The sequence below is a fragment of the Mercenaria mercenaria genome, chromosome 11 (assembly GCF_021730395.1).
Source record: "Mercenaria mercenaria strain notata chromosome 11, MADL_Memer_1, whole genome shotgun sequence".
NCBI classification, from domain to species: Eukaryota; Metazoa; Mollusca; class Bivalvia; order Venerida; family Veneridae; genus Mercenaria; species Mercenaria mercenaria.
Window position 1 is genome coordinate 50,595,602 of NC_069371.1, and position 22,114 is coordinate 50,617,715.

Sequence of the window (22,114 nt, forward strand, 5' to 3'; positions counted from 1 at the left end):
TCATGTCACAACAGTTTTTTATTGTATAAATTATTAATTTGAGTTAAAATATTTTGATTTGAAAATTTTAGAAAAAAACCACGGTTTTTTTCTCCCGTAACTGGTTAAGTGGGAGAAATCCACCCGTGGGACCTCCCATGGGTTAGCAAAAATCCCATGGGAGGAAAAAATACTCCCATGGGAGGACCCACTTTGAAAACCTCCCATGAATTCATTCTTTAACATATAAAGAAGAAAACGACCAATTATTACTCTATGGGATTAGAACTATCGTTTAATGTCAAAAAATCAGAGAAAAGTCAAAGGCAAAAGGTAGCTGAGTTTGCGAAAATTCCGGATTTGCAAACTAAATCCGGAGACTCTAAGGATTCAATGTGTACATAAACAAGCACTGGCCGTGTGAATTTAAAAACTTAAGCAGATATTCGTATTTAATGTTTAATACATCGTTCAGCAGTCGTTTCTATTGATGATTTTTTTCAATATTAAGACATATTAAGCTTTCTTAAGCATTGTGTAAACAAACAGTCGTAAACGAATACTCGTGCTTAATATGTTTTAACAAGTCATACAACTGTCCTTTTATACTGATCCAGCTATTCTATGTGCACCAATGTTTCCTTCATTCTGAAAACAAAACAGAATAAGATAAAATCTACTATAAAAAGACCTGACAATACTATTTCAAAGGGAAAGGCAATGTTGTTCTTATGATAATTCCATCTGCTAGGATTTCTTAAATCATTGAAAGAAGTGGAAGAATTTTCAAAATCTGCTTAAAAATGAGACAGTTATAAGCATTTTAATAGTTGATCAAAATGGTGGCGATTTTGTTTCCATGGCAAGATAAAAAAAATGGCGGATTTATTAAATTTCCAGATACATATTTGAACTGTATTTACCTATTTGTGTAAAATAATTTCTCTACTTTTTCCCAGCTATAATGAAAGAAATTACAATGTATTACATCTTGCACTCAGAAACATAATTATGAAATCAATCTATTTAAGAGATTATTTGCAAAATAAATAATTCAGCAGTGTGTAATGATGTCATAAACACACTAAAATGACTGCTTCCATAAACAGCCATGTTCTTAAGTTTCATACATGTATAAAGGAAACGTCACTTTCTCTGGTGTTATCTTTTCTTTATAATAATTATGATATTGGCAGATATTGTTTGTCAATAAAATTATCGAGTTTTCACTATATACAAGTCCCTAATGATAACGTGATTCCCGCCAAAATGCGAGGACGAGTCCATTTTATGAACACTAATAAAATAACAATTGATAATGCTTGCACATTACTTGACAAGTGAATATTAGTATTTGTTTCATTTTAACTATCCAGTTAGTATACTGCAACACAGCTAAGTCGGGTAAAATACAGATAACAACTGGATGTTAGCAAATCGTTTAGTGAGTTCGAATCTCATACGGGTTTTTTTTTCAGTATTTCTTTTTCCTTTTCGTTTTCATTTTTGTTCCCATATTTTCGTTTCTTACTTTATTGTTGGTATTTGCATATATGTCTTTATATAACATAACATTATGTTATGTTCATTATTAGCTTAAATGCATGTATTTATTTAATATCATCTTTGATATGATACTAAAACTTTCTCATATCTGCTTTAGATATTGCTCTGTCGTGTTGTCACAGAGCACATGAAGGGATCTAAATTTTTTATACAAAAATAAATAAAAATTAAATGTCGATACTGAGTTTCGAACCCACACGGAAAAAGAGCTGTTTAACATGCTTTACCTCTGAGCTAATTTGCAGCTGGTACTAAAACTTGAAATATTTAGATTTTAACATGTTAGAAAAATGTTGAATTCCCTATGTTCCATTTTAGTCTATTTATGGTCATGTTTGTAAACATCAAGTTGTCGTTGGGGCAAAGTATATTATTACTACTCCTCGTTTAAATGGGTCAAAAGTGTTGTTGTACTTATGAAATAGACTGACCCGGTTTATAGGTTGGTCAGGGTTCTTCTACTTAATTTGCGCATAGTATTCGTTTAAAAATCATATCCATCGAAATTATTCTATACAATGCTTCTTCCCCTTCAGTTTTGAACCGCCCATGTTTACAAACACGTTTGTTTATTTTATGAGGAGTATATATCAGTGTATAAAGTTATAAATTATACCACGGTCGCAAAGGTGTAGCGAGTAATGCTTTGATATGACACCGGTACAAAGACATATGATATTAAAGTATTTGACAACAAATGCACATGATAAATGTTCTTTCTTTATGATATAGGTAATATGATAATTTCCTGTGGCCCAATAAGTTACTAATTAACATGGTAACTTTAAACAACACTAGTAAAAAAATAATCAAAGAATTTAGTACTATACTTGCTTTGAAATATCGCTTAGGATGTATCGACCATCACGCTACGGTTATAGAATAACTGATTATACAGTGTCGAACAAATGCTGAAGTAAAATCATTGTACAAAAATGCTGAAAACGTCTCGATAGGATTCACTTTTACATTTAATACTTCAATGTATTTTAACATGGAGACATGGTTTTTTTTCTTTTCAACTTAGAATTTGCTACAACCACGGTGATTTGATTTGATTTACACAGAATAAAGAAGGGCTCAAAGGAAGTCGTTTTAGCTTTAAGGGGGGGGGGGGGGGGGGGGGAGGGAGAGAGAGAGGAACAGATGTAACACCTATTGTAAACTTGTACTATTTTTGTTGATATGAAAGACGAAACGGTGCCAAAATAGATCAAGAATTGTTTGTGAACATTGTAGGTGAATTCATATCAAAGCACGGCCATTAACATTTTTTGAATTAATACGTACAGACAAGAATGTAAATACTTCATATGATTAAGCCATCGAAGCACACACTTTAAACTAAGAGGCCTGTACTGGTTCTTCCCAGGAAAGACGGCTTCGCGTGTACCGGTGCTATACACAGGTCACGTTAAAGAATCAGAGCTAGGCTAAGCTAGCCGGACAGGCCTGTATCTAAATATTAACCGATTCGTTTATCAGCAATGTCTCCTTAAAATGACAGATGTCTCCTTAAAATAAATGAGCTACACTTATCCTACATAAGCTTTCTGGACAAATAAGGAAACAGCGTGTTTTTATCTTAGGTTCCAAATCGGCCTTTATACTACATTTTGTAATATCATGTTTCTAATAAAAAATGATCAAGCAGAGCATTGTACGTGTGGGTCAGAGTTGAGTATATTATTCTACATCTCTGTATAGCCGATGGAGCTCATTCAACACGGAAATGGCTATTGCAGACCGTCCTAGTTATAATCATAGCTTTGTCCAGTATAGTGTTAGGAATACCACTCAGTAGTACCATTTTAAGGCCTATTCAGGGTAACGCCCAAAAAATTAGTTGAAAGATAGGTAGGCTTTCTACTTTTTTTTATAGAACATCAGAAAAATCATTTTTACATTAAATGTCAGACAGGGGCGAACCTTGATGATTTTGAACTGTACGCCAGATATGAGCAGCATAGCCACGAACCAAGCAGATATGCTGCGAGTGTGGGGTAGGTGAGGGAGGGGGTCTCCATCTCCCGGCTGATTGGATTTTTGGGACTTCCCCTTGAAAATGCTGAAAAAAAAAAATTGACAAGAGATGAGTTCTCTTGCTATATTTCAGCGTTGTTTGTCACATTTGTACTAGATATTTCAAAGATAATCATTTAAATTCATAGTTTATCACACCGTTCATGCTTACTGGCAGGGATCGTGACAGTGTCTAAAATTGCAACTGGAGCAGCCCGGTATATTTTGAGGAGTATAGCCAGTTTTCGTATCCTGTGTAACTTTACCATGGAAAGTGTGTGCTTCAATAGCTTGATCGTTCTGGCACGATACTTGGCCCGAAATAGTAATTTTATCTAAGATCTTAAAGTGTTTAATATTAATTTCGCAGATTTTTCCTTTCATTACCTTTAATTACTTCGATACAACGATAAAAAACAAAATGAATTATGACTGACTTAGAATGTTGAAAAATCAGAGTTCTGTGAATTCTGTGATGCAATCACCTACCACCATAGGGAGCCAATACGGAATCAACGTATTCACGGTTTAAAGGGACTGAATTTAGAAATCTGTTTTGTTTGTGCTACTTAAAGTTCACAATTACATTAAAGACCTGTGTCACGTCAGATTAGAATGGACTATAAGAACATTTGTATCTAGAGATACTGAACTTTCTTTTTTTTTTCTTTCTTATAATCAGTTTTTTTTTCTTTTCATATCTATTCATTGTTAATAATCATCTTATGTAAATAAATTTGTAAATATTGTAAAGGGTGTTGATTTGTTTTGATGGTTACTGTCGCCGGTACGGCCTTTCCTGTCACATAAGACCCGCGCAGGCATATTGTGTATCGTCAAAGAGACCTAACAATGTGTTTGTTAGGGTAACTGCATCTAAACTCTTGCCTAATCCACACTTCTACATATGTGAACAAATCGCATATTCGAACCATGTGCAAAGCTGGTATTATCATTATTTATTCATTTATTTGTTATTTAATATCCTAATATCCTTTTGAGGCATATGCAAAACTCACACATTAAGGATATACTAGATTTTTGTTGTTATGGTTTTTGAAATCTAATTAAAATCCATGACTTCTACATCCACATTTTGACAGGTTTTTGATAAATGCATCTACCCACACACTGCAAATATTTCAAGTTTTCTCACGCGAAACGTGCCTTTTTTCTAGTTAACGTAAACAATATCAAATATTGGCAAACGCAAATTAAAACTGCGTAAATGGCTAAATGGTATTTTAGTATCGAGATTTGAATATAGATTGATAGGTTTACTTGAATTGCGACCATTAAAATATCTTCAATATCACGCCAAGAGTGACCATTTACCTACTCGAGACATTGGCTAATCATTTTTGTTCTCTCGCTGCTCTCTTGATTTACCAATAAAACACATGTCATTTGAAACTTGAACAGCAGAGTGAGACGGGTGTCCTGTTTGTGTGCAAACAATTTTTCCGACATGCCCAAATTGAGTATATCGAGGTTCAATGAGTATACATAGTGTTATATTGGTATGTTTGTAGAAAACAAACGCTCGGTTGTTGCCGTAGAGATTTGCATGCACAATAGATTTGTTGGGTACTTTTTCATAATTTCAAATGTAAAATTCGGATTTAGTATACCTTTTAGATATGGTCTGTAGCCTGTATCCGCTTGTGTCTTTGTATGTTCGAAACCCCGCGTGAGGTGTCTATATTTTAATAAGATTAATTCATGGCTAAAGTTATGTTCATGGCATTAGTACACTTGCTTTACTTTCATTGTTCAAATGTTTCTACTTAAGTTTATCAATTGGGCATTTTGGTTCTTGTGAGACGTATCTATGCGAAGTTTTTTCTACAGAAAACTTTAACCAAGGGATGCCCAATATACACATGTGTAGTCAAGATCATATGACATGGTTGTAAAAACCTTTAAAAGTTCAATTAAAAATATGCGATATTTGAAATAATTAATATATCATCGACACCAGTTTTTTATGTCCATACTTACTATTCGAGGCCATGTTTGGGGAGAGACATTAAGGCATGAAAATTAGAAATAGCTGGCCTTCTTTTTTCTATATAAAATTGACAAATTTCAAATGGTTGCAGCACACAGCAGGACCCATTTTAAATGTCTGTAACTTACATTTTCTTGAAGAATATTGTCAGAGCTGAAACAAAATCAAAAGAAAAATGGGGGTCATGTTTTCAGACAAACAAACTGCAAAATCAGCTAAAATGATTCCACAAATTGTAGTAGTGGTGTATGACCTAAGTTTCCATGATAAATGCTGTCATGGTATCATTGCATTATGAAAATATTTCCTAAATGTCAAGGATAGATCTGTTTGTGATTTCAGAAACAATTGCAAAGAAAGGAAGGAAAATAGCTCTACAGAGCAAAAAGAAGTACCATTGTTTTCGCGCCAGTTTCCAATATAGTGTCTGTATACCTTAATTGTGACCCTTGCGTTGCTTAATGCTGTTGACTCTGGGTGGACCAGTAATAACACTCGAGTTCCGTTATAGTGTATACTTCAAAGAACCGATTAAATGTCAGTGCAATAAAACAGTCATGTATAGGGAAAGTAAATTTGTCAAACAAATGTATTAGAGAAATACTGGAAAACCTATTACAGTTCTTATATATCTATTGAAGCGATGCAAATATCAGTTTCTTTTATTTCATGGGTCTTTGGATGAGTCATTTGGTTTGAAAACATGATTATGTCATATACTGTTATGTAACAGACAAACTATTAAGGGAGTTAGTTTTGATGTTCCCCTACAAAAACTTACAAAAATGATCTGTAGAGGGGCTTCTCTTTTTAATATAAATCTATTGGCATGCCCTAATAATTGCATGTATAACAGTTAATATTTACTTCAAATTAAACTAAATACAGTGCTACTTTTTTAAATGGATGTTAGAATGAAACTATATAGTACAGAACATATTCAAAAATTGTGAAGCGGTCTATTCATGTACATATAGGTACATTAAAGTATGTTATATAAGATACTTCATGGACCTCAAATGTGAATAGCTTGCTTTTATCTTTTGATATCTTATACATGATATACATGAATTCAGTTTTTTTGTATATGTTAAATTCAGTAATATGATATTGTAATTATCAAAATAAATTGATCTGCCCATTGAATGAGATTTTTTTTAAAAAATTCCGTTTAAGGACATCATAATTGTTTTATCATTTTTATCTAAGCCATGTATTTTGAGTGTCTATAAAATGTAATTGAATTAATTTTGTGTCAAGGGTTGTATTTTATCAAGGCCATGAATAAACCTTTTGGAAATAGTTCTAGATATATTTGATTGAAATAGATAAAACGTAGTTCCCCTTTGGGGCCTCTTTTTTGGTTGATTCAAGCCAACAAATCGTATATGTTATCCTTTCCTGATTCAGAATACTTTATACTAGTTAAATACAAACCTCTTTTCACACTCAGCTTTAAAATTCAACATACAGTAAATATCTGATTACGTCCCTTTTAGTATGTATCTTGAGAAATAGGAGTAGTTTGGGGTAAACTTTGTATATTTGTCAATACCAAATGGTTGTCGGTCTATGTCAGTAATATGTTATCCCTGTTTAGATAATATGAAATAAAATCTATCTGTAAAAATATCCTTTGGAAGCAAAGAATGCAACCAAGAAAAATAATAGCAGACTCGGTTTGATTGTCTGTTCATGAGAGGTAACATTACTATGTAGATAAATTTCAATTTAAAGGAAAAACTTTTTTTCAAGACAGTTTTACCTCCCCTTTTTAGGAGGTTTTAGGGCAGACAGTCTGAGAGCGTGTCTCCTCTTCTTGTAGGATTTGGGATCCCTTAAAGTAATTTCATGCAAAATTTGGTGCTTTCTTCACAAACGGGAACATTTTTGCCATTTTTTGTTCCATATCTTATTCGCTACTACAGCCGTGAGAGATATTGCACGTATCATGTATACACGGTATCACACCCAATATATGTACATATAGTTTATGTCAAAATCTTTGTAAATAAAGAAATCTGTTCGTAAATGTAAATAGTTTATCTTGTTTTCAAACGCTGACTAAATTTAATGTAGAAGTTATAGATCAGTTAATATATTTATTTGACTGTATACATCTATGATGTCTGTACCAATACCTTGCAAATACAAATTTCCTGATGAAGAGGATATGATCTAAAACAAAAAGAAGACAAATGGATATTTACCTGGATCATCATCATTATTATTATCCTTTCTGGGTAAATATTCTTTTAACTGCAAACTGTTTTATGTTATCCATGTTGGCATACAAGTGCGCAGTTACCTACTGACGTATGTCGTAAATTCATTCACGGTATGTTCACACGAAATGTTTAAGTATGATAATAAATATCTCGACTGTTTTCTGTGTGATCAAACACATTTAACATATGCCTAAACGGAAGAGAAGAAACAAATATGGTTGTAAACAAGTAGTTGTTTGCATGTTTGTAAGGGTAAATTTCACTGCTTTATTCAGAACACAATTATTCCAAAAAATTATGTACAGTCTGCAATACGTATATGTATACATGTATTTCTTGTGTTTATAGAAGTGTAACAAAGCACAATATATTCTCATAAGGATACCAAATGTCTGCTGAAGAACTGTTTTCCCAACATAAAACAAATGTTGTTCAATATAAAGAACAGGGCTTGACAATGGGAATATATTTCAAAGAAAATCCGAAACAGAATAATTTACTTAAAATTCAGGCTACATACTGATGTTATCACACAAAATATGAAATAAGGCATTGCCTCAATCGGGAATTGATACGACTTCAACTCATCCCAATAAAATTTAGAAAAAAATGTATAATGACATCACGCTCAACATTTTGAAACTCTTCAACATAGTTTTAAGTAACAAGCTAACACTTTACATGTAGTTGAAAAGAGGCATACCTTTGAAAACTTAATTCTGTGTTACAGAAATTGGCCTAGAGAGGTCATTTCATGCCACTGAAGCCTTAAGAAGAGTATCTAAAAGCATTTGATAAATAGTTCTTGAGAAACCTGTTTACTTGCAAAATTGTTACCAAAATTTCTGTGATGAAAAGCGACATATTTTGCCGTAATATAAATTGGACTTATGAGCCCTGTCATGTGAGGTTATAGCATGATGCCAAAGACTTGTGTAGTGTTTGAAAATATTTGGTCAAAAATTTTCTGACAAAAATATGCTTAAATGCAAAACTTTCACACAATGTTAAAAAGTGACATATTATGACAAAATGTTAGCAAGGACTTGTGATAAGTTCAGTGCAGTAGTTTCCGAGCAGACAGCTTACTTGAAAAACTTTCTTAAGATTTCTAACTATTAAAAGCATATCGTGTAAGGTCATCTTATGAAGACAAAGTCTTGTGTGGCGTTTGAAAGCATTTGGCTTGGTAGAAACAGTGAAACTTGCTTACATACAAACATTTAAAAGGCTTTCTCAAGTAAAAAATGGACCTTATTTGAGTAAAATGTCAATAATAGCTATATCCCTTGCCCTGTCAATTTATCTTATGATGTTAAAGATTTATGTGGAGTGTTAAAGCACTTAGTCTAATAGTTTTGGAAGAATCTGCTAAACTTTCTATGTTATAAAAGAGCTTAATTTTGAAAACTAAAAGCTAGAGTTACATAGCTTATCTTGTGAAGTCTCCTTATGATGCCAAAGACATATATTCGTTTATATATGGAGAGTAAGGAAGAGAACCATAGGCTGTGTCAGATAATTAAATTTTGTTTAAAATATTAAAGTCTGAAAGAAACAGATATATTAGAAAAGTTTATGACATGATGATATATGAGATTGAACTTAAACCAAATAATATTTGTTGAGCAAAATCAGCCAAAGCAATATAAGAGCAATTAAGATTTCGTTACGTTTGGTTTAATCAAGGAGTAGGAAATGAAACCTTATTTTTACTCAGCTTCAAACAAAGAATAAGAGATAATTTCATGCAACACTGGAATGGATCTTTTGAGAAATCTTCAAGCGCTTCTTCTTATAAACAGTTTTCAACTTTCGGTTCTAAGTCCTATTTAGATAATGTTTATGGAATGAAATTTAGAATAGCATTAACAAGACTGAAATTGTTAGGGCATAAATTATTGAAAGAGACAGGTAGATGGCCCAAGCCGATAAAAATTACAAGAAATGATAGGAAATGTGCTATATGTAATATAAAAGAGGACGAATTTCACTTTTCATTAGAATGTATATTATATAAAGAACTTAGAGAGAAGTATATGCAGACATATTACTGGGAAAAAAACATACCAAAATTTACAAAATTGTTTTCGACCTTGAAAAAACAATCCACCTTTTTTTATACAGGGCTTTTGAACTTTGTAGAACTATTTATTACCCTTAAAACTTTTCTCCTCTCTGATATTTTATCCAGATTATTACACGTTTATATAGTTTCCCATTTAATAACGTGTTTAGTATATAGTAGATATGTTTAGTGAGTTAAATGTTAACTGACAGAACTGTTTCTGGCCAAGATCATTGTTTATAAATATTTCAAATTGTTTAGTTATACATCTGTGTTTATTATGTGTATATGTAAAATCATTTATTTATTTACACCGCCATTGACATTACTATTCAAATGTTATATGATTATATACTATATATTAATTCATTGATTCGTATCCTCTTTTTAATAAAGTATCAATCTATTTATCTGTAGAAAGTTTGAAAGTATTTGAAGAGGTTATAGCATTATAGTATTAAGCAAATGGACCTAACCAATACATTCCATAAAGACCATTTATAGAACAAATGCATGTGATGAACAAGTAAATAAAGATTAAAGACTACAGCTCTTATAGTTTTTAGAATACAAGAGGACAATAGTGGCCCTAAATCGCTCACGTGAAATTGACAATTTGACTTTGAATATATGCATGACACACTGAATCATAAATGGTAACAACAGTAATCAGTACGAGAAACGTATAACAGGTTTTGTGCCACCATTTGAACAAATCTGAGATTTTCTAATTATAGATTACCAACCATCCTCACCACCCTCTCCCACCTCCTAAGAATGGGTACATGTATATACTATAAACGCCATTGATCAATTAAATGCTGCTAGTACTTGTCAACTGTTTAATAGCCATGCGCACAAGGTATGTATCAAATCTGAACGTCCTTAACAGATAGACGTGAAATGTAACAATTTTTGCTCGTGTCTAAACTGTAAATTGCTAGAACTAGATTTGTCACATTATAAAAGCATCGGTTGTCTAAAGACAGTTGAAAATGTCATGTCTGAAAACAGTACATGTCCGAATGGCACATGCCTTTGGTCAGGAGTAGTAGAAGCTCAGATTCATAATGTGAATACTTTTTATGTTTTACTTATTAGTTTTTATTTTTGTCGATGTTGAGGCAGATTGTATTCTGTAATGATATGTTAATCAATCTGATTGAACCTTTAATGTGAAACAAATGATCCTTTAGGGGCACATTTTCAAAATTTATGTCATTTGTTTTTGATATTTAGACAATATTTAGAATCGCATACACGTAAAAATGATCTTTGTGCCGACAATACTCGTATATTTCAAAGGAAGTAACTATATTGTATCTAAAAACAAATGTGAATGATGGCATCAAATGGGAAAAGCTGGAGGCTACATGCAATTATACTTACTACAAAGAAATCAACATGTCTAATTAAAATCAGAAATGTTTAATAAGTTGGCAAATGATACAATCTGCTTAATCCTGTTGAAAGGCGTTCATAATTTGCGTTTGTCATTCAATTTTATTATCTCTACAAAGTCGAACTTTTTTTCGGCTGCATTTAAGGATTTTAGAAGAGAATTTCTACAAACTTGTATGTTTTTGCCTCGTCTATTCAACTTTTAGTTATGTAACGGCGGACAGTTAACCAAACTAGTGTTCTGGGATTCTATACTAGTACTACTCTGTTCTTTGCAGGTCACTTTCACGTGAGAGGATGAGGAGGAAATGACTTCAGACACAATGTTGTTGATCAATTTGTCACCGAGACTATACGCCTCAGCCTAGGATCGAACTCAAGACCGCGTGATCCGCGCTCTCCCTAATGAGCTAAGCGGCAAGGACAACTTGTGTATTTAATACGCACAAATGCATGGATTTAATCATAACGGTCAAAGTAAAAGCATGGGAAAGACTTAGTAAACATGTCAAAGATGTGCAGACTGCATGTTTGAGTTTTACCTGACTTTTAGCAGTCGTACACGAAAATACATCAATCAGCTATCATAGACATTAAAGACATTTAACTGTATGATGAGATGATTATCATACAGGCCTAATGATTACTTTTATAACTGATCAGAATCATGTACAAGATAATGGAATAGGACGGTCTGTTGTGAACCTTTAAAGATTGTCAATCACATTTAAAGGTCCAATACTAAGGAAAGTGAACATTTTAATTTCTTTTAAAAAGCACAGAAACTATTTCATTTTATTGGAAAATGAAAGTTGGTATGTAGAAATTCGAAATAAACGCAGTATATGTACAATTATTTTTCTATGAAGTATGAAGAAAGTTAAAAAGACCTGGAAGTCATTCTGTCGATTCATTGAAATTTCAACATAATACACATACATTTCTTTGAGATCCAAAAACCTTCTGTAAATTTTGACCTGCCAATCTTCATTATTTAGTGTCTTGCAGAAGTCTATGCACTGGCTATGAAAAAAATTGCCAACTCACTTTCCCTTAGTAATGGACCTTTAAGTAACATTGCATGACATTTAAAAAAAAATTGTATATGTTATTAGGGATTTATTTAAGGAATAAAAGACCAATTACATATGGTCCTTATTAGAAATGTTTGTATCATTTTAATGAAATTAGATAATTATCCCCCACACACGATACTATGAAAGTATTTAAAAAGCGGCGGGCTATTTTATTTGATTTTAGTATAGTTTCTAGTTTCTAGTTTTACATTAGCTGTTGAGATATATTTAGATACTTCAATAATCTGAACCAAACGGCAAGTTTTAGAACAATGTGCATCTTCCAAATTTATTCCAATCCGTCTTGGTTACGCCGCCAATACTGGTAATTTAGGTAATAAAAATTATAACATGTATTAAGCACCATGTGAATATATCAAGAGTAATAATTAATTTTTAAAGTTCGAGCAAATCCATTACTTGACTAGAATCTGATTAACCACCTTTGCAATGACCTTTAAAAGGACATCAAATCCAGGTATGCACACATTTATAGAGGTACAAACGTGGAACTGTCTAATGCACTGACCTCTTTATCCTTGTACAACTATGTCAATCACATATGTGGGTTTATAAAAACCGTTACTGTAGTTTCATATCTTATTTATTTATTTTGAGAATTTACATGCATTGCAATCAGATGATGATTTATCCAAAATATTAGTTAGAATATTGTAATGTTAACTTTTAAATTAATTTTTATGCCGTCATTGCAACACATTAAATTGATATGACGTCAATTTCAAAACTACTGCATTAAAACCCTCCATGTTGGTCTACGCTAAGCTAAATTAATTACAAACTTACAACAGTAAATATTGATTCTTATAGTTCAGGCCATAATTTCACGAAAAAAAAAAGTAATTACTTAGTTAAGTCTGTTATTTTAAAATCGTGCTTTTGCTTAAATTATTGTTATTCAATGTTGATTTTGTTTCTATAATAATGTACTTATAGCTAAGTTATACAATGGCTGTAGTATTTGTCTGAAGTACTTATTTCAGCCACGCAAATATGATATTTCTATTTAAGCATGATATGACGAACTTCAGTATTTGCTTAAGTATATTTCTTATTTCTATACTCCGTTTTCTGTAAAATTCAGAATTGTATGATCTATGAAATAGTCATAAACGGTTCTGATATAGATGAAAAGTCAACATTGAAGAAGCATAAAGGGCAAAAACAAATCAAACATATTTAGCAAAGCAATTACTTAAGTGTTTCGTGAAACAAGGTCTATAAAAATATATTTTAAACTTTAGTTTAAATGATCCAAATCTGAGCGTTTATAGATTTTAAGTGAAATACGTCGAATACGCAGAAACAAGCAAATAATTTGATATTTTATCTGACACCTTAATCTGATTTTGTACATGTGCTGATAATCATCGTTATCACAAACGTTAAAAGCCGTGTAAACGGAAGACTGTTGAACGCATTTTTTGACATTCACAATGTTTTCAACTGTAATACGTGTGTACCTCTATAAGTTTACGAGGGGCGATCGAAAAATATCCGGACATTTTGCTCTTTCTTAAAAAACTGTTTAATATTTTTCAAAAATTATTTTTATTCTTTTTCAAAGTATTCCCCTCCTACGTCTATATACTTTTGCCATTTTCGTATAGCACTGGGTCGTCATGCTTCTTTTTTATATACGACAGGACCGGAAATGGTAATACGTCTTGCAGAAAAGTTCCATTAGGGTGCAAATGATGGCGAATTATTCTGCAAAGCAAATGACCAACTCAGTATATATGTAAATTACTGAAGACAGTTGTACTATGTGAAATTTTGCATCCGATCGGTTATGGTTGCTGAATTCCAATCACTTGCCCTAAATTCCATGTGGATTTAAAAATTCGCTTTGGGTGTAAAAGAAGCCATCGTGTTTGCTTACGCAAGGTCAGTGGTTCTACCTAGGTGCCGGTGTAATGAAGTATTTCGACCCCCATAGAATAATGACCCCCCGGTCATTATTCTATAGAAAAAGTGACCCCCCGGTCATAGTATTATGGCCTCCAGATCATAGTACTATGACTCCCCCACGTGAAGTAAACTGAACCTCACGAAGAATATTGACTCCCATAAAAAAACGACCCCCGGTTATTATTCTATAGAAAAAGTGACCCCCGGTCATTATTCTATAGCAGAAGTGATCCCCAGTCATTATACTATACGTGACCCCTGGTCATTATTTTATAGAAAATGTGACCCCCAATCAAAGCACTACGACTTCCATATCACAATATTATGACTTAACCACGTGAAGTGAAATGAATTATAACGACTCCCCGGTCGAAATTCTACAGAAACAGCACACTGATTATTACTGCCACTCTGAGTTGAAGAGAAAAATGTAGCATTCAGTACAAAAGTAAACAGATGTAGTTCAACCGAGCAAAGAGCATGATCGGGAGCTATTCAGTGCGATAGGTGGTTGTCCGTTGAGTACCGTCGTCGTACTTCAAACAAAACCCGAAACGCCTGGCCAATTTATAAATAACTTCATTCATCCCATCGCTTCTGTTGTTCAGTGGCTAGCGATCCTAGGCATAAGGACTCTGAACGGTCGTACATCAGATGATAATCCACGCGACAGCCTTAGATATCACTAAATTTGACCATTAGCCCCAGATACCATCACTTGACACAGAAATCAGAGCATTCCGCAACGGGAAAAGGGATTCTATTTCTAGACGCTGTGTCTTGGTGTATAAATTTTTTTTCAGGAAAATAACAATTCACAATACGTTCACAAAACATACCAGTGTCAATAATCCCTGCAAACTTCGGTATGAAGTAATTCTTCAGAAGAAAACTGCACAAGAAACTGCTAGCATAGAACTTAGTATTAATAGAAGTTGCAATACTTAGCAGTGGCAGTAAAGTACGGTAGCGGCAACAATAGAAAGTATTACATTTTGTAGTAGTAGTAGTAGTAGTAGTAGTAGTAGTAGTAGTGGAAGTGGTAGTGGCAGTTGCAGTAGTAGTAGCAGCAGCAGCAGCAGCAGCAGAGGAAGAAGTGACAGCAACAACAGCAGCAGGAGAAGAAGAGGTAGATGTACAAGACGTATTAAGGGAAGCAGGTATAGTAGTATCCGTAGTAGCAGTTGTAGTAGTAGTAGTAGAAGTAGTAGTAGTGGTAGTAGTGGAAGAAGAAGAAGTACATGTAGTAATAGCAATAGAAGTAGCGGCACCAGTAGTAGTAATGTTAACTATTGGCAATGGAGGGTATTAGAGTTGTAGATCTACTAAAATTGTCCGTTGGGTTTGGTGGGGATCACTTTTTAATAGAAATTATCGTCGAAAGTCTTTTTAGGAGCCGGTGTTTTACACGGAAAGAGAAAGAATAATGTCCGGGAATCGATATTGTATGAAAGTTCGAATGTAGTAATTTCGGCAGTGAGTACTTTACATGGAAGGAGTCACTTTTTCTATAGAATAATAACCGGGGCCGTTATTCTATGAGATTCTATGAGATTCGAAAGGAGTCATCTTTAGGGAGTCAGTATTTTACTTGGAGGGGTCAGTTTTTCTATAGAATAATGACCGGGGTTTCGATATTCTATAGAGTTTTTAAATGGAGTCAGTTTTTTATAAGGTGAGTCAATATTTTACAGGAAAGGAGTCAAATTTTCTATAGAATAATGACCGGGGGGTCGTTATTCTATGGGGGTCGAAATACTTCATTACACCGGCCATCTTTCTTAAAGATGCTGTTTCTTCTTTTTACGTGTCAGTCGGATGAAATATATTTATATGTTGATAAACATAGCTGTTGGCGTTACTTTCTTCTTTCCCTCCTCCCCATATCCCCTAGCATTTACGCCGTCCTCGGGTGCACCATTGTGTTGTTTTTTCCTGCTTGTCTGTTTGCTGTTTGTTTGTTCTGTGTTTGCATGTATGTTTGTGCGTGCGTGCGTGTGTGTGCGTATGTTTTGTGTACAGTCGTGTTTTCGCTGTTGCAGTTTGCGGTGTAGGGAGACTTCGTTTTTAAAGCATAGTTTGCCCTGTTAAATATTAATCGATATATTAACCCTTACCCCTTTACCACTTACCCATTTTTGTGTTTTGTATATAATTAAAATGCACTTGTTGTTGGATTTTAAGCACCCAGTCTGCTATATATTTCCATTGAAGTTTCTTTTTGTTGCGGGCCTACTTTGCGATGCATGGCTCCACGGCTGTGTTTGAGGTGATCTGTGCTTCCGTGAAATCTACCTTTATCTTTTATTTTTTGAAGTGCAAAATATCTTGTTTTCCATATTTGGATAGCACCAATGAAAAACAAAATGTTAATCTGAATGTCAAGCAATAGGATGTAGGTATTTAATCGAAGCTACAAATGAAATTCGTCTTAAATATATGCATTTCATTAGACATTTCATGTTATTGATTCTTAAAAATGACATAAAATATGCACTAGACATAGTATAGGTACACAAAATGAAATGTGTGTCTTACCTGAAAACAAAGATGTGTACGTTCATGTACGAAGTAAAATCGGCTAATAAATAGCAAAATACATAAAATTTGAAGATGATATCAGTAAATTTTAGCGGCATTTAATTGTCTATGTATTATTTTACAGCTTAGACTTTTTGTTTCTGTATACTCTGTCTTTGTTAACTTTATTTCTATCCTTTTGTCCTTGATTCGTTATTGGCTTCTTCATTTTCATCTTCAGATATTTCTTCCGAATCTGCCTCTAGAGAACCTCTTTCAGGTTCATTTTTATCACTTACTTTTACTTCAGTGCCATTCACTAGATCTTTTGTTTCTAGACGATTCCTTTTGGTAACCTTTATTTGTAACTTGTTTCTTTGGCTGGTCTTTACCTTCCAGATTCTCATCTCTAGACATTTGCTCCGAAATATCCTCTCCAGAGCCTGTTCGAGAGCCGCTTTGGTCGGTTATGATATCTTTAGCTTCATCATGTGACTTGTCCTCCTAAGTATTTAATACAGTCATTGTCAAAAAAAACTGTTTATAGCAGTTGGAGCATTTTGTAAAGCATTTAGGCCATTTTGAAAAGACATTGTCACTTTGTCTGTTATGTGCTCTGTGAATTTAAATGAAAAGACGTATACCCTAAACCTTCTTCATGTCGATATCTTTTCCCAAATAAACCTTGGTTCATCTTTATCATCATACCATGCACGTATATTTTGTTTACCGCTTCCTTTGATAATTGTTATGTTATCGGTACCTTCATAGGAAAAGTCTATCGTTAATTTGACATCTGTCAAAGGATAAATCTTATTTTCTTCTATAATATGACCTTTTGCGAAGTCGTTCTTGCTTTTGGCTTATACCATTCTTTTTCGGCGAACGCCGTCTAAATTCGTTTTCGTTACCTATGCCACGTGACTTCAGTTTGCAAATCAAACTACTTGATAACGCATTATAGATAATTTATCAAAATGGAAGATATATGCAACACTCTGCCTGATTGGACGAGAGTGTCAATTTCTTTCACTCTGTTGATTGTGCTATGCTGAGTGAAATGTAGACAAAGCGTTTATCCTAAACGACGCTGTTCACAGTTTTAAAGCTAATTTTGGCTCAGTATATTTAGCAAGAATATTGACATATCTCAAAATGATAAGTAAGTTTAATAAATATGATAAAAACCTGTTTAAATACCAACATATATCAAATTAAAGAAAGAGCTGAATACGGTCTGCGTATCACATGAATAAGGGTGTGATAAGAGTCTTTTATGTAGAGAAGTGCTTTTTAAAAGATTTTTTTTGTTACAATTGTCGTCTGTATACGAAAGGTTTCTTGCTTTTGTGACTTATTCAGATTGCATATTAAAATGAGTACTTGTTTGCTTTGATATATTTGTTATAAATTATTTAACTGATTTATTATATATGAATATTTTTCTTTAGTATGGTATGCAAATATTGAACTCAGTTGAAATCTGTTTTATTATATATATGCTATATAATGACTGAATCTCATTACACTGAAATGAAGGTACGCTGCATACAGTTTATCTATGTGATATGACTACGGTCAAACTTTGCTTATGAAACAGAAATATTGAAATAATTACAATTGTATGTTTTGCTTGACCTTCACTTTTTTGTAGGTGTAACGTCATTGTCCAAAGATTCATGAATAGCGAATATGCATTTGTTAAAGCGGGATCAGTTGGCCTATTTTAGAAATAAATGAAAATAATAAATAAAAAGAAATCCTTTAATTGATTTTTTCTCATGTATTCTAATCAAACTTGATTTGTAGCATCTTTATTAACAGCTTGGTGGATCTTTGTCATACTTGGTCTGGAGCATCATTGTAAGGTCCTCTTCCAAATTTATTTATATAGGAACTTGGGCCCTATTAGGGACCACTGTAGCTAAAAGTAGATATGCCTTTCTTCGCATTAACCACTAAAATGTAATGGAGTTTTATCAAACTCGATGTGTAACAATATCGTAAGGTCTCCTGCTATTTTGTTACAAATGGGGATAGGGACCAATTTAGCTAAAAATATAAACACGTTTAATGACCTCTTCTAATGAACCGCTTCATGAATCTTCATCAAACTACTGCTGTAATTATTCGTCTAAGGATAAACGAAACAAAATTGCAACCCTACGAAACCTTTGCGAAAAATTAAAAGAGAACCTTTTAAATTGTTAAAGTGCGGTGTTTAGTTTTGCAATTTGAAAAATGTTAGATGAAAGATGAATGTTAGATGACAACTTCATAAACTTCTTTCTTTATTACAATTCGCCGACCATCATTTTTAAAGATATTTCTTGTTTCTTATATATCCACAGGAAGGTGTAATACGTATCAGTTGTTCCAGATATCGGTAATTCCTTACAAAAGTCATCTGCAATCGAATGTTTTGCTTGTCCACACATTGCTGAAGTAGATATAAGACTAACATGAAAATGATAGCCGGTGTAATGAAGTATTTCGAGATCATAGCACTATGACTCCCCCACGTGAAGTAAACTGAACGTCACGATGAATATTGACTCCCATAAAAAAACGACCCCAGGTCATTTGGTGAAATTTAGTGATAACTCATGTATCTAAGGCCTAATTGCTGCATTTTATGCCCCGAGTGGGGGCATATAGATTTGCCCTTGTCCGTCCGTCCGTCCGTCCTTCCGTTTGACCATTAGCCCCAGATACCATCACTTGACACAGAAATCAGAGCATTCCGCAACGGGAAAAGGGATTCTATTTCTAGACGCTGTGTCTTGGTGTATACATTTTTTCAGGAAAATAACAATTCACAATACGTTCACAAAACACACCATTGTCAATAATCCCTGCAAACTTCGGTATGAAGTAATTCTTCAGAAGAAAACTGCACAAGAAACTGCTAGCATAGAACTTAGTATTAATAGAAGTTGCAATACTTAGCAGTGGCAGTAAAGTACGGTAGCGGCAACAAAAGAAAGTAGCAGTAGTAGTAGTGGCAGTGGTAGTGGCAGTTGCAGTAGCAACAGCAGCTGCAGCAGCAGAGGAATAAGTGACAGCAACAACAGCAGCAGGAGAAGAAGAGGTAGATGTACAAGACGTATTAGTGGAAGCAGGTATAGTAGTATCAGTAGTAGTAGTTGTAGTAGTAGTAGTAGAAGTAGTAGTAGTAGCAGTAGTAGTAGAAAAAATATATGTAGTAATAGCAATAGAAGTAGCGGCACCAGTAGTAGTATTACAATCAAACTGTTAACTATTGGCAATGGAGGGTATTAGAGTTGTAGATCTAGTAAAATTGTCCGTTGGGTTTGGTGGGGATCACTTTTTAAAAGATATTATCGTCGAAAGTCTTTTTTTAGGAGCCGGTGTTTTACACGGAAAGAGTAACATTTTAGATAGAATAATGTCCGGGAATCGATATTGTATGAGAGTTCGAATGTAGTAATTTCGGCAGTGAGTATTTTACATGGAAGGAGTCACTTTTTCTATAGAATAATAACCGGGGTCGTTATTCTATGAGATTCGAAGGGAGTCATCTTTAGGGAGTCAGTATTTTACTTGGAGGAGTCAGTTTTTCTATAGAATAATGACCGCGGGGGGGGGGGGGGTCGTTATTCTATAGAGTTTTCAAAGGGAGTCAGTTTTTTATAAGGGGAGTCAATATTTTACAGGAAAGGAGTCACATTTTCTATAGAATAATGACCGGGGGGTCGTTATTCTATGGGGGTCGAAATACTTCATTACACCGGCCATGTCTAAACATTGGCTGGAGGGGCACATTGGGTCTTTTTTCACACCAAAAACTGGAAAAGACGCAATATAGCCTAAATTGTGTCATTGTGACTGTAAACCCCACCAAAAATCCTACCTGTGCACGTAAACACTGGTGAATTCACTTTATTTAGGAGTTTTAATAATACTATATGCTACATAGAATATTAGCGTCATATGCAGAATTATTTTTATTGATGATACACTCATAATTATTGCTTAAAGTCAGTTTTCATTACCATTTTTTTAACCGATGCAGTGAATAAAAAGTGTACTTTTTCATTACCAGTTTTGCTTTTTGATGGTATTCGGAAAGACATCACATGACCGTAGCTAACGAATATTAATTCGTAAAGGTGACATGAATATTCAGCAGAATGGCACATTTTTAAATAATATGTAGAACAAAATCTAAATATATTTAAAGTCAAATATATTTTCATTCTAAAATCTTTTAAGCCCAATGCTATTTTGAATAATGATTTTATAATCCGGAACATCCCAGTCCTGTTTTCTGTTAAACGATTGCTCTTCAAGGTATATAATTGCAAAAAGAGTTAAAAAGAGTGAATCATTACATAGAATAAAAGCCGTTGAATACACATATAAGACATTTAAAAAGAAACACAAAATTACAATAAATATGCGCATTCGTATATTCATCGTTGATAAGTTACAATTAGTTTATGCTTTTGCTCAGGTAAACTGCCCAACCTATGAGGCTTTATCTACGGTGTTCCGTTGGGGCCATCGCAGTTTCGCGTTGTCGTCCTAGGGGCGAAATCGCGAAAACGCGATATTTTTACGCGAAAACGCGATACTTTCACACGAAAACACGAAGCAAAAATATTGCGTTTTCGTGTTGTTAATATCGTGTTTTCGCGTTTTCGCCCTTGATCTAACATCGTCTTTTCGTGTTTTCGCCTTCGTGGTTAGTAGGGCGAAAACCAAAAAACACGATATTGATAGGGGAAAAAACGCATATTTTTGCTTGTGTTTTCGTTAAGTATCGCGTTTTCGCGTTTTTTCGCCCTGCTGCCCGCAAAGGCGAAATAGAAAACACGATTTTTTGATACGCCTTTACCCTTCCCGGTTTTGCATGCGTAAAAAGGAAAACGAAGTGGACTACATGTCGAGAGATTTTTCAGCCGGGTTTTTCATTAACAAAAAACCTGACCTTGTTGAAATTAAAAAAAAATTTTTATTCTTAGGTAAGTTATACGTCTAGGTGAAAAGGTGGATTGAACTACATGCAAATCACGTACTTTGTAAGTTTTTTACATGTTTATAATAAGGGTTTTCATGTAAAGTTTTTTGAAACCCCCCCTCGGGAAAAAAAAATTTTGTTTTGTTGTTTACGTCACATGGGCCTTGGTCTATCAAAAGAATACACCAAATTGTTTTTAAAACCCAAAGAAACTTTTTAGTATTTCCCCTTACGGACAAACATTTTTTTTCTTATTTAAATGTGCTTTGACTTTTAGTTATCAAACTTCTTTTTCAAATTTTTTTTTGTTCATTTTCTATTTCATTG

At 33.6% G+C, this 22,114-nt stretch overlaps 1 long non-coding RNA gene across 1 annotated transcript; it reads right to left on the minus strand.

Moving 5' to 3' along the window:
- LOC123532358 (uncharacterized) lies at positions 1–7,885 on the minus strand. The gene is made up of 2 exons (XR_006682621.2): positions 7,789–7,885; positions 1–627 (listed from the first exon to the last, which is right to left on the minus strand). It is a non-coding gene; the product is annotated as an uncharacterized LOC123532358 (long non-coding RNA).
- Positions 7,886–22,114: the final 14,229 nt, after the last annotated feature.